Genomic DNA, 11991 nt, shown 5'->3' on the forward strand with positions numbered 1-11991 from the left:
AGACTTAAGCTCAGAAAGTAGAGGTTGGACCTTGTGAGAAGATAGTCACAACTGAGGTAAATTCTGATTGTTATCTCTAAATTTTCTGAGTTCTTACTCTGTTTTTATGGTGTTTGGGGCTTGAGAGCTTGGATTTGAGTTTTGGGGATTTGTTGGAGTTTTTGGGAAAAAATTGATTAGGTTTTGTTGCCTTTGATGAGTAGAGTGTATTTATGTGGTTAATTTTTGGTTTAGAGGTTTTGAGGGATAGATTTTTGGAGCTTTGGTTCGGGGAAATTCGAAGAAAAAACCCAGAATTGTTGAAGCTCTGGTATTCGCGTTGTAGCGCTAGGTTAGGAGCGCTACAGCGCTAGGCTGCGATTATGAGGGGCTAGAGTCTTTGACTCTAGCGCTGTAGCACTACTTAGTTTTCAAAACTTGGTTTTTGGGTAATTTTTAGGGTTTCTACTGTAATGACCCAACTACTCTAGACTTTTGGACCATTAACGAAAACTATACATACTAATCCTTAATAAAACTTACAAGTGAAAATACCATAACTTTATTAAGAAACTTGTAAAAATAATAGTTAAACTTACATAAAATTTAGGTTAGGATATGGGATCCCATTGTTTTAAAAACAAAACAAAACATAATTTAAAATAAAAAGGGATTACATAACAAGTGCGGAAAAATACATGTAAAAACCATAAAAACAAAACTACATCCTTGAATTGTAACGCTCGGCTCTTGAATCCATTCGACCTCAATACACATTCTCCAAGCTTCCAAGAACCTTTCCCGCCACTAAGACTATTTTCCTGCACATAAAAACAAAAAGGAATGAGCCTAATGCCCAGCAAGGAAAAATCTAACACATAGTTCATATACATAAATTTCATAAGAAACATAAAAAAACATAACATAACACTTATAACATACACATACTATAATGGCCATTATTACTTGGGGTCCCATAGACTAAACAAGTCGTATGCCCATTAGATTAGTGGGGTCCTACTAGCTAAGCAGGTCATATGCCCATAATCTATTTGGGGCTTGTTAGTCATATGGGTCATATGTCCAAGCCTACAAACATACATACCATAACATAACATATTTCATAACATAAAAACATAAGATAACATATAACAAGCATATAACATATAAATTCTATCCTATTTTCCTTACCAAAATTACCGGGATAAGAGGATAGAGTTGGGACTTTGGAACACTCCTAAGAACCATTTGAAAAAGAGTGAGTATAGTGAAGAAGAGAAATGAAAGGAATGGAAGGACTAAACCATTGAGAAAATACTTACCAAAAACATATGTGGAAGTTCTTAGATTTCCTAACCAAAATAAAGATTAAGGTTAGAAGGCTGAGTAGAAGACTATGAGAACTTAAAATAAAATAATACCAATGAACTAAGGTGTGGAAATACCTTGAAGACTTGTAAGACCAATCTAAACCTCGAACCGAAATACTATAAAACCTTACTTCCCCAAGTGTTTGATAAGCTTATGATGATCAAGCTTATGATTCCCAACCCAAGTGTTTACACTCTCACACTCACCTAGCAACTTGCAGCCTCTGAACTTAGAGCAAAAGATGAATAATGGCTGGGTACTAGGTCCTATTTATAGAGTTTAGGAATGAAAGGATCTTAATTTAACTTGAATAAAAATAATGGCTTTTTAAGTGAAAATAATTTGAATTATCGTTCAGCAGAGGCTGAAGACTTGTTCAGAAAGGTGCTGGACTTATCAAGAGGTTGAAGGTTTGAATGGGAAACGATTTTGAAAACATTCAAAATATGTTGAAGGAGGCGATATATCGCCTGGACCATTATGCCCGAGGCAAACGTGCATCGTTTCGTGTTTTCCGTATCTACATGCTGCAATATATCGCCCCCTATAGCTGCGATATATCGGCATACGCTGATTATTTAAACACGAAATTACACATTTTTAGCTTAGTTCAAATTGAGTAAACAGCCTAGACTAAGCCCTCAAACGTTTTCAAAGCTGTTGACTGACCTTAGACCATTCAAAATTTACCCTTATTAAATTTATTCCTCAAAATACTTAATCCTTAATCACCCATACATAACATGTGCTTAAAATCCTATTGGTTCTTATTTAAATCTTATAGTATAATAAATATTATCCTCAAAATCAGTCATATTAATCAAACCTTAGGTTAAAATTAATATTCTTAAACTATAGGTTAAACTTAGAAAATCTACAAGTACTACTATGAGTGTCCAAATAAATCCCGGTCTGAACCAAAAATCCACAGTCATAAAGATAATACTATAATTACTAAAATACTACTATCTAACTAGCTAAGTAAAGTTCTTGGACTCTACAATTCTCCCCTACTAAAAAGAATTTCGTCCTCGAAATTTACTTACCAAATAATTCCGGATACCGGCCTTGCATGTCCTCCTCCAACTCCCACGTTGCCTCTCGTTCAGAACTATTACTCCATAGGACTTTGACTATAGGAAAGCTCTTGGATCGTAACTTCTTCATCCCCCTATCCAGGATGCTAACCGGTCATTCCTCGTAACTTAAGTCTTTCTGGAGTGCTATCGTATCGTACTTGAGGACGTGAGAAAGGTCTGACACATACTTGCGTAACATCGAGATGTGGAACACGTTGTGACTATTGGCTAGTGCAGGCGGTAGGGCTAGTCTATACGCAACTGCCCCCACTTTGTCCAATATCTCAAAAGGACATATGAATCAGGGACGAAGCTTGCATTTCTTCCCAAACGGCTTGACACCTTTCATAGGAGATATCTTCAGAAAGACTTGATCTCCAACTTGGAATTCCACATCGCGTCGCTTGGCATCCGCATAGCTTTTCTGACGGATTTGAGCAGTAAGCATACGCTGTCTAATAAGCGCTACTGCTTCTTGAGCTTGTCTAACAGCTTCAGGCCCTAGAAGCTGCCTTTCTCCTACCTCATCCCAGTGCAACGATGATTGGCACCTTCTTCCATATAGCAACTCATAAGGTGCCATCCTGATCATTGACTGGTAGCTGTTGTTATAAGAGAACTCGATCAGCGACAAGTACTTGTTCCATGATCCTTCGAAATCAAGTACACATGCACGTAGCATATCCTCTAAAATCTGAATCATACGCTCGGACTGCCCATATGTCTGAGGATGAAAAGTTGTACTAAGACTTAACTTAGTACCCATAGCTTGCTGTAAACTTCCCCAAAATCTCGATGTAAACACCGATCCTCTATCTGACACTATTGTCTTGGGGATTCCATGCAAGCGTACTATCTCTTGGATGTAGATGTCTGCATATTGGTCTGCCGTGTATGAAGTTCTAACAGGCAGGAAATGAGCCGACTTGGTTAGTCTATCTATTACTATCCAAGCGGAATCATGCTTCTTATTCGTCTTTGGCAGACCCATCACGAAGTCCATGGCTATATCGTCCCACTTCCATTCTGGTACGCTAAGCGGTTGCAATAAACCTGCAGGCCGCTGATGCTCTGCTTTCACTTGCTGGCATATAAGACACTTAGATACATATTCTGCTATGTCCTTCTTCATCCCTGGCCACCAGTAGATTGCCTTGATGTCATGAGTCATTTTGGTAGACCCTGGGTGAACTGAGTATGGGGTACTGTGCGCTTCTTCTAAAATCGTCTTCTTAATACTTTGATCATTTGGCATGCATACCCGATCTTTATATCTCAATAAACCTTGGCTAGATATTGAGAAATCTGTAGCCTTGCCTTCTTTGACTGCATCCATATGTGCTGCTAGTGTGCCATCATGTCTCTGTCCAATCCGTATGTCCTCTAGCAGATTCGATTGGATAGACAAGTTAGCTAGCTTGCCTACAACTACTTCTATTCTGGCACTGATCAGCTCCTGCTGTAGCGACTTTTCTATTCCGGATAAGGCTGCTAAATTTCCATAACTTTTCCTGCTAAGTGCATCGGTAACTACGTTCGCCTTTCCCGGGTGGTATAGGATTTCACAGTCGTAATCCTTTACTAACTCCAACCACCTGCGCTACCTCATGTTGAGTTCCTTCTGAGTAAAGAAGTACTTTAAACTCTTGTGGTCCGTATAAATCTCACACCGTTCTCTATAAAGATAATGGCGCCAGATTCTTAACGTAAAGACCACCGTTGCCAACTCCATATCGTGAGTTGGATAGCGCTGCTCGTACTCCTTCAATTGTCGTGAGGCATAGGCTATCACCTTGTCATTTTGCATCAGCACGTAACCCAATCCTTGTTTTGATGCATCGCAGTAGAGAATGAACTTATCGTTGGGTGTCGGTACACTGAGTACTGGTGCTGAGCAAAGCTTATCCTTAAGCAACTGGAAGCTTTCTTCACACTTATCATTCCAGTTAAATTTTTGTTGTTTCCGGGTCAGGTTGGTGAGCGGAGTGGCTATCTTAGAAAAGCCCTCTACAAACTTCCTATAATAACCTGCTAACCCTAGGAAGCTTCTTACTTCAGATGCGTTCTTTGGTCTGGGCCAATCCTTCACGGCCTCTACCTTTGATGGGTCTACTGCAACTCCGTCTTTTGATATAATGTGCCTGAGGAATGCCACTTGCGAAAGCCAAAACTCACATTTCTTGAACTTTGCGTAGAGTTGATGCTCCTTCAATCACGTCAAAATCAGCCTCAAATGTTCCTCGTGCTCTACTTCATCCTTGGAGTATATCAAAATGTCATCGATGAACACAACGACGAATTTATCTAGGTAATCCTTAAAGACCCTATTCATTAAGTCCATGAACGCGGCTGGTGCGTTATTAAGACCAAAAGACATAACCAAGAACTCGTAATGTCCATAACGAGTCCTAAAGGCTGTCTTAGGAATATCTTCCCCCTTTACCTTGAGCTGATGATACCCGGACCGTAAATTGATCTTTGAAAATACAGTCGCGCCTCGGAGTTGATCAAACAAATCATCGATCCGAGGTAGCGGGTACTTGTTCTTAATCGTTACTTTGCTTAGCTCACGATAGTCTATACATATCCGCATACTTCCGTCCTTCTTCTTCATGAATAATACCGAAGCTCCCCATGGTGAATGGCTTAGCCTAATAAAACCCAAGTCTAGGAGTTCTTGTAGCTGCGTCTTTAACTCCTTGAGTTCCGTAGGTGCCATCCGGTATGGTGCCTTAGAGATAGGCTCGGTGCTTGGTACTAATTCTATCGTGAAGTCTTTTTCCCGAGTTGGCGGCAATCCTGGCAAGTCATCGGGAAATACCTCTGGAAATTCTTGTATAACACGGACATCTCCAACCTTAAGTGGTGTCTCCCTTTCAACATTTGTGATGCTGGCTAAGAACGCTTGACATCCTTTCTCCATCATTCTCTGAGCTTTGAGAGATGATACTAACGGGGTGCGTTATCCTGAAGCTTGTCCCATGAAGCATAATTTCTGACCGTCAGGAGTCTCAAACATCACCTTCTTGCGTTTACAGTCGATGGTTGCGCCGTGTCGTGCTAGCCAATCCATGCCTAATATTACGTCGAAGTCCTTGATCACCAGTTCTATCAGGTCTCCTTCTAGTTCTATGTCCTCAATCTTGATTGGTACGCCTCGTACTATACGTGATGATAGAACTACTTTGCCCGAAGGCAACTCGGTTACAAACCTAGTTCTAAATCTTTCACAAGGTTTGTCTAGTTTTTATATCATTCCTAACGAGATATACGAATGAGTGGCTCCCGAATCAAATAATACAGAACATAAGTTATTGAGGATAGAAACCTGACCTACGACCACCTTATTGCTAGCATCAGCCTCTCCTTGGGTTAAAGTAAAAACTCTAGCAGGAACCATCTTTTCGTCCTTCTTCCCTTCTGGCTTCTGCTGAGGACAATCTCTTTTACGATGCCCTTCCTGACCACAGTTAAAGCATTCCTTGGTGTTTGCACGACATTCTCTAGGATGCTTCTTCTGACACTTAGCACATGGCGGGTATTCCACGTAGCCCGGCCTATTTCCCCCATTATTCGTATGTGCCCTTTTATCTCTGTCAAATTTCTTGTTATTCGGATGCCGTCTTTTCTGGCTGTTACCGTTGTTGCTGGACTAATTGCTACTGTTATGGTTGTTGTTCCGATTAGTCTGAGGTTGACTCTGCTGTCTAGGTTCAGGCTTACTGGCTTCTTCTTTGCTTACATTGGCCTGCAACCTTTCTACTTCTATTTCCGTCTCAAGAACATCGGCATATGTAGTGTTCCCCGGGTTTGCTAGTTTATCCCCCATCTCGATCTTCGGTCGAAGTCCTCTAACAAATTTGTTCACCCTTAGAAAATCGGTTGGAACCATCTCCGATGCGAACTTTGCTAAGCGGTCGAACTGACGAGCATACTCCGCTACTGATAAAGTACCCTGCTTCAAGTTAGCGAACTCCTCAACTCTCGTAGCGAGTACAGCCGAATTGTAGTACTTTTTGTGGAATAGCTCCACAAATCAGGTCCATGTCATGGTGGCAACATCATGGGATTGTTGGACCAAGTCCCACCATATCCTGGCATCCTTCTTGAGCGAAGACGAGACGCAGGGTATGGGGTCCGCATTACTGAGATTCATGTGCGTCAGAATCGGCTCCACATTCCTTAGCCATTCTTCTTCCTCAAAGGGGTCTGTAGTCCCTTCGAAGTTTGGAGTGTGTTGCTTGTGGAACCTCTCATACACCGGCTCCATGTTTGGTACTGGATATGGTGCGTAGTTCGTCACTGGCCATCCCCCATATGGACCAACTTGTTGGGGTGCTGGGGCCATTTGTTGTGGCTGCGGCTGCGGTGGAGGCTAAGGCTGAGTTTGAGCCTGTTGGCGTTGTTGCTGCAAAATTTCCTCGACTTGCTGTCGCAGTCTAGCGATCTCCGCAGTGTTGTCAGCTGGCGGTGTCGGTGCGTTGCGGTGGGCAGTAGCACGCACTCCCCTTCTGCGAACTGGAGGGGCTTCATTGTTTGCTGGGACGGTGTTGGAGGCGTTTCCGTTGGTGCGTGCAGATCTTCGGAGCAACATCGTAGCAGAGTTCTAACAGTTGAAAGAAACATGTTAGAACTCTACCTAATAGGCTCTAAGGCAAAAACTTATTCTAAAACAAACATATCTCGGACCTATTTATTATGACTTCTTATGAAAAAATTTATAAGTCTTCTTTCTTATTTAGAGTGGGTTTCTATACTTAGAAAAACAAGTCATCTTTATTTTCTAAGTCTGTTTCTAATCATCCTATATGACTTAATTCTCAGGCTCAAAACTTATCTTTGTTCCAAAGTTAACCATATTGAGGGAGGGCTGGGATCAGTAAAATCGTTCCCACTACTATGGCCCCTTAACTCTCAATAAGGAAACTTGGTTCATTGATTTGTATCCACCTTTACCGAACTTAGTCATTATTCATTTTATTTAGTATTTATTATGATTGCAAAAATAAAATCAAACTCATACATGATAATAAAATAACATGTTATTCATTTGGAAAAAATAGTTTTCACTTGTTACAACCATAAAATAAAGAAAGAAATAAAACAAACAATGAAAAACTAACTATTCTAAAAATCAGGATCTTCTACATCCGATCCTTCATCTAGCATATTGTCATCTATCTCCTCATAATCATCAATGTCATGTGCATCAAAATGTCCTCTAGGAAGGTTTGTGAGAATCCTATGTTTTTGCTCATTTGTGAACTAAAATTCGAATTTTGCAGTGAACCTAACTAAGAGGAAATAATATCGCATTGCTAATGGCAGTTCATCCTCATCATTCATGGTTTCCCATATTTCTTATAAGGCTGCTATTACAGGATGGAAATCTTTAAATAGTCTAATTATTAATACATATTGTTCCGTTGATCTCAACATTATTTGCCTAGACTCTTGAAGGTGACCTATCTCTTTGTGGAACAAGAGCAATCTTCGAGTGATTCTTTCTAGTGCTCCTACTGTGTTTCTTGGCTCCCTTATTCTTTTTAAAGCCTTAATGGCTCGAATATCCTGATAGGTTAAAGCTCCGTTCATACTTAACTGAAAACATAAATACTAAAAATTGTTAGCTATACACATAAGCAAAATAACTATAACTTAAATACTTACTTGGCGGTCAGATTCGGAGCTTTTGAGTGTGTGTATCGAGGAGAACTTCATGGGAAGGAACCTTGCTCTGATACCAACTGTAATGACCCAACTACTCTAGACTTTTGGACCATTAACGAAAACTATACATACTAATCCTTAATAAAACTTACAAGTGAAAATACCATAACTTTATTAAGAAACTTGTAAAAATAAGAGTTAAACTTACATAAAATTTAGGTTAGGATATGGGATCCCATTGTTTTAAAAACAAAACAAAACATAATTTAAAATAAAAAGGGATTACATAACAAGTGCGGAAAAATACATGTAAAAACCATAAAAACAAAACTACATCCTTGAATTGTAACGCTCGGCTCTTGAATCCATTCGACCTCAATACACATTCTCCAAGCTTCCAAGAACCTTTCCCGCCACTAAGACTATTTTCCTGCACATAAAAACAAAAAGGAATGAGCCTAATGCCCAGCAAGGAAAAATCTAACACATAGTTCATATACATAAATTTCATAAGAAACATAAAAAAACATAACATAACACTTATAACATACACATACTATAATGGCCATTATTACTTGGGGTCCCATAGACTAAACAAGTCGTATGCCCATTAGATTAGTGGGGTCCTACTAGCTAAGCAGGTCATATGCCCATAATCTATTTGGGGCTTGTTAGTCATATGGGTCATATGTCCAAGCCTACAAACATACATACCATAACATAACATATTTCATAACATAAAAACATAAGATAACATATAACAAGCATATAACATATAAATTCTATCCTATTTTCCTTACCAAACTTACCGGGATAAGAGGATAGAGTTGGGACTTTGGAACACTCTTAAGAACCATTTGAAAAAGAGTGAGTATAGTGAAGAAGAGAAATGAAAGGAATGGAAGGACTAAACCATTGAGAAAATACTTACCAAAAACATATGTGGAAGTTCTTAGATTTCCTAACCAAAATAAAGATTAAGGTTAGAAGGCTGAGTAGAAGACTATGAGAACTTAAAATAAAATAATACCAATGAACTAAGGTGTGGAAATACCTTGAAGACTTGTAAGACCAATCTAAACCTCGAATCGAAATACTATAAAACCTTACTTCCCCAAGTGTTTGATAAGCTTATGATGATCAAGCTTATGATTCCCCACCCAAGTGTTTACACTCTCACACTCACCTAGCAACTTGCAGCCTCTGAACTTAGAGCAAAAGATGAATAATGGCTGGGTACTAGGTCCTATTTATAGAGTTTAGGAATGAAAGGATCTTAATTTAACTTGAATAAAAATAATGGCTTTTTAAGTGAAAATAATTTGAATTATCGTTCAGCAGAGGCTGAAGACTTGTTCAGAAAGGTGCTGGACTTATCAAGAGGTTGAAGGTTTGAATGGGAAACGATTTTGAAAACATTCAAAATATCCTAAAGGAGGCGATATATCGCCCCCTATAGGCGATATATCGCTTGGACCATTATACCCGAGGCAAACGTGCATCGTTTTGTGTTTTCCGTATCTACGTGCTGCGATATATCGCCCCCTATAGCTGCGATATTTCGGCATACACTGATTATTTAAACAAGAAATTACACATTTTTAGCTTAATTCAAATTGAGTAAACAACCTTGACTAAGCTCTCAAACGTTTTCAAAGCTGCTGACTGACCTTAGAGCATTCAAATTTTACCCTTATTAAATTTATTCCTCAAAATACTTAATCCTTAATCACCCATACATAACATGTGCTTAAAATCCTATTGGTTCTTATTTAAATCTTATAGTATAATAAATATTATCCTCAATATCAGTCATATTAATCAAACCTTAGATTAAAATTAATATTCTTAAACTATAGGTTAAACTTAGAAAATCTACAAGTACTACTATGAGTGTCCAAATAAATCCCGGTCTGAACCAAAAATCCACAGTCATAAAGATAATACTATAATTACTAAAATACTACTATCTAACTAGCTAAGTAAAGTTCTTGGACTCTACATCTACTCAGGGGCTTGGGGGACGGTTTCACCACTTCGTTTGGTGGAGTTAGAGGTCCCGAGAGCGCGATTTTGGTCCCAGGATTCTTCTTTGGAATTTAAACTCATCGATGTACCATTTATGGATTGTGACTAGGTTTATATCCAAGGCTCGAAGCTAAGGATCATGCTCGGAACCATTTCACCTTCTCTGCTCATAAATTAAAGGTAAGAAAATTTCACCCTTATGTGACTGTGTGGGACTGAGATTCCCTGTATATGAATGCATATGTTGTGTGATTGTGATATGCCATGTGAGCATAAAATAAATGGCCTAAGAGTGTCGGGACTGATATTTGCGCACAGGGCGCAGCTCAGCCATTAGTAGCTGAGGACAGCTAAATAATCACTGAGCTCAACTTAAGAGGGTCGGAGTCAGTGGGTTAAACACTGGGCTCGACCTAAGTGGGCTAGAGACAATGGGTTAAATAGAGGGTGCGGCCTAAGGGCGTCGACCCTGAGCATTCTATGATGAATATGATATGATTATTATTGCTAACCTATTGTTTTTGGCTTATTGAATACCTGGACGATAAACTGATGATTCCTTGATTGTCATCACTGATTATGTGTATACTATGGCCTGCTGAATATTATGTCTTGTGAATTATTTGATTGTCGTTATTGTTTATGCTATGATGTTATGGTTTTCTTACTGGGCCTTGGCTCACGGGTGCTACGTGGTGCAGGTAATGGCAGGGTAAGATGGTTCAACCATGAGTTGGAGAGCTCTGGGGGCGAGGTGTACATTGTCAGCTACTCGTCCGCCATGGTCGAGGGATTGTACATGGACGGAAACCTAAAATGTGTATTTTTCCATTAGAATGGCTTTGATTGTATATAACTTTTGGAATTTTGTAAATCTATCCTTTAACCCTATTTTTGGGATCCCATGTACCAAACATTTGTTTTAATGAGAAATTGTCAGTTTATGGCGAAAATCTTTTAACCCTAACTTGTTTATGATTCTAGGATCACATTTTCATTTAAATAACTTGATTAGCAAGTGTTTCACTATTTAAAACACACAATGTAATGGTCTTGGTTATCCAGGGCGTTACAACTTGGGTATCAGATCGGTCTAGATTTATGGGTTCCTGAAGACTGGCTAGACATGTACACTTGCCGCTAAAGACAAGCTCGACTCAAGGTTTAGTAATGGAATACATGAGATTATATGCTTAAGTGCTTGAATCAAATATGAATGCATTAATTTGTATGATTAATAGGGAGCATGGGATTCTGATAGGGCTTGGCCCTTGACTGCTGTGTGATGATATTGAGGCGTGCTGATTAGCATTGCTATCGCATGTGGATGAATATTTGGATAATGATTTGTATATTGATTGCATGTGGTTCATTGTTTAAATTCAACTTATATGTTTTATTTTCTTGTTGGCATATGGAAAACATGATGAATATGATTGTATTTAGCAGTAATGAATTTCGATAACTAATGCATAGTAATGTAGATTGGTGTTTGATATGCTTTGTGTGTATGATTATTGTGGTTGTTTGGACCTGCCTGTGGGATGGTTTTGGATATGAACATCAAGACTGAGGGGTTTAGTCGGTGATGGCAGACTAATTCAGATTGTATGTGCTTAAAATGGTTAATTGGACTTGGTATTGCTCTAGTGAGGGTTGCAGATGATAGCTAGGGTTGGAATTCTCCATCTACCCCTGACAGTCACAGCAGGTGTTTGCTGGTATGTGAGTAAGGCGGTGAGGTTTGATAGAGGAGATTAGATGGGTAAAATAGCGGGTTTTGCTGGGAAAGAGCTGCTTTGTATAGTGTGACAGTAGGGGCACCAGTGTTGGTTGACTTGAGGGTATAGACAAATAAGAATTG

The sequence above is a fragment of the Humulus lupulus genome, chromosome 1 (assembly GCF_963169125.1).
Source record: "Humulus lupulus chromosome 1, drHumLupu1.1, whole genome shotgun sequence".
Taxonomy (NCBI): Eukaryota; Viridiplantae; Streptophyta; class Magnoliopsida; order Rosales; family Cannabaceae; genus Humulus; species Humulus lupulus.